Genomic DNA, 2834 nt, shown 5'->3' with positions numbered 1-2834 from the left:
ACATTTAAATTTTTTATTCTACGCTGCAAGAATGACGTTCCGAATTCGATTCCGAAATAAAAATCTATAAAAATAAATAAATTACAATTTCACATTGAGGGCCATTAAGTGCGGCCCGTTTACTCCCGCCGTTTACCCGCGGCTATCATCCGAAATGAGATCTTGTCAGCTCCGGTCCCAATGCTCTCGAAACCTTTAAATTTAATATTCTACACTAAGAATGGCGTTCCGAATTAGATTCTGAAATAAAATACGTCAAAAAAAAAGTTTTTTTTTCTTTTAAATCACACCGTGCCCGGGGCAAATGGCGTCATCGGGTGCGTCGCAGTTACTCCCGCCGTCCACCCGCGGCCGCTACTCGATATCAGATCCCACTCATCGCCGGCCCCGCTGCACCGAACCGCGGCTAAATTTATTATTCTACACTAAGAATGACGTTATGAGTTCGATTCTGAAATTTAAAAAAAATAAATATTTTATTTTTAAATAAGAAAATTTTGAAAACACGTTGAGGGCCGTTAAGTGCGTCCCAGTTACTCCCGCGCTTTACCCGCGCCCGCCGCTCTGAATTGCATTCCCTCACCTCCTGACGAAAATGATTTATTTAATTTATTAATTATCGAAGACAATATTACCGATTTCTAAACGAAAATCTGAAACAGAAAAATCAGAAAAGGATACGGTCACATCTAGGACTGATTTTTTTTTTTTATTATTTTGGTGATTTTTCTCTTTCAGATTTTCTTTTAGAATTCGCTAATATTATCTTCGATAATTAAATATTACAATATTAGGTTTTACTCAGTAAAGTTATTCCAAAAAATAAATAATTACTATTATTATTATTTATAATTTTTATTCACACATAAATATGACACTTAGGTACACAGCATAAGAAGAATAATAACAAAAAACCTAATTTTCCCCGAAACCGCTACGCCATCTATCGTCTACAATGTTTTGAACTCATCAAAAGACGAAAAAAAAGAAGAAAGGTTTGTGAATTGATTTCTTTTTTCGATATCATACTACAAGTCGTAAGTTGGGTTTCTATATTATATTGATCGGCGACCGGATAAATCATCAAAATGATAATTCATCACATATTTAAAAAGTTATGTAAAGTCATGGAAAGTGATGAAACAAAAACTTTTTTTTACTGGGTTAAGTAGGTTAGGTTAGGTCAGGTTAGGTTAGGTTGGGTTAGGTTAGGTTAGGTTAGGTAAGGTTAGGTTAGGTTAGGTTTAAACAAATCATCGTTTTTAATGATTCTATATCACTTTTTAAAAGTGTGTTGAACAGTCACCGTGTTGAGTTAGCATGGAACCATATTGATCATAAATTTTATATATAATCATAATACATAGGGCGACTGAAGAAAGCCACACTAAGTTTATCGAAAACCGCCACGAGTGTCGATGAAATAAATAAATAAATAAATTAATTAAAATTAAAAGAAAATCGATAAATGCAATCAGGTTGCATGATAAATCACCACAATGACAACAGAACACACATTGAAAAAGTGATATGAAGTCATTAAAAGTGATGAAACAAAAATTGGGTTAAATACTTATACTCGTAACCTATTCAACCTAGTTTTTGTTTCATCACTTTTCATGACCTCACATCGCCGTTTAAAGGTTTGTTGAATTTTGATTTTGACGATTTATCCGGTCACTAACCCCTAACCTAACCAGAATACGGGACACGTCTCCATCGTCTTTTTTTTTTCGAAAATTCGGTTAAAAAAAAAAAATAACATTCTGGAGGAGAACCACCACTTTCTTGCCCTGTTTTAGGTACTGACAGTACCCCTTCAGAGCAACAACTCGGAAACTGCTTTTAAATTTAACTGAAACTGTAATGAAACATTCTTTATGGGCATTCTGGTAATCATGTACCGCTTCTGTTGCGGTTATCATCTGGGCTCGCTCCACATGAATTAACATACACTTTACGCATTGAAAGAGTCCATAAATTTTTTTTAAGGTTTTTTTATTCTCGCGGCTCTATGGACGTTACCCTTGGCTTTACCCATCGATTTATATATTAGGCATGACCAATTACCACTCCCTAGAGACAAGTAGAGGTATTGCTTTGCTTAAATATTTTTTTCAACTAATAAACGATCACTTATCTAATAATGATATACTGGCCCAATTATTTTTTTTTTGTACCAGAGTCTCACTCTCGAGGACGTCATAACAATGACGTCTTCTATATAGTAGAGCGAGCCGCACTAATTTATTTATAAACTCACGAGAGCTACGTGCTTTTTGAATGCGGTAGATAAAAAAATAGATTTTTATTTTTTGTGTCCTATAGCGCATTTGCGAGATTTTTGGAATTGCATATACACTGCATAAATGGTACAATTATGGCTATTTTACTTGTAATTGTTATAAATAAATGTACAAATTATATAAATAAATACATACCTAACCCCCGTTTCTTATTTTCGGCATTCGGAGTGGTTGAGGGTGCAATGGCAAGGCCATTTCCTGGTTATCAGCTGAAAACGGGATACGCCGAGCAGTATCTTGTTCTGATCCAACTTCACTGTCTGAGTCAATGGTCAATTGTTCCCTGTGGGACTTCCTTTTTAGAGGGTCAAGCAGTAGGCGATGTGGAGGAAATTAGTTCATGAATCTTTTTCATAAGGTTTTTTTCACGGTCCCCCAAAGGATCTCCAGGATTCCTGGTGGAGCCATCGGAATCCTCCGACGAAACCGCACCAGACGCCATTTACACTGAAAAATGTCAAGACAATTGAAGAAAAGTCAAAATTAAAAGTAAAAAAACGTTTTGGAGCAAATTGTATGTATGTAACA

The sequence above is a fragment of the Hesperophylax consimilis genome, unplaced genomic scaffold (assembly GCF_061612785.1).
Source record: "Hesperophylax consimilis isolate HC1 unplaced genomic scaffold, BYU_Hcon_1.0 scaffold_299, whole genome shotgun sequence".
In the NCBI taxonomy this organism is placed as follows: Eukaryota; Metazoa; Arthropoda; class Insecta; order Trichoptera; family Limnephilidae; genus Hesperophylax; species Hesperophylax consimilis.
The sequence above is the reverse complement of the archived record's forward strand: the minus strand, read 5'-3'. Positions refer to the sequence as shown.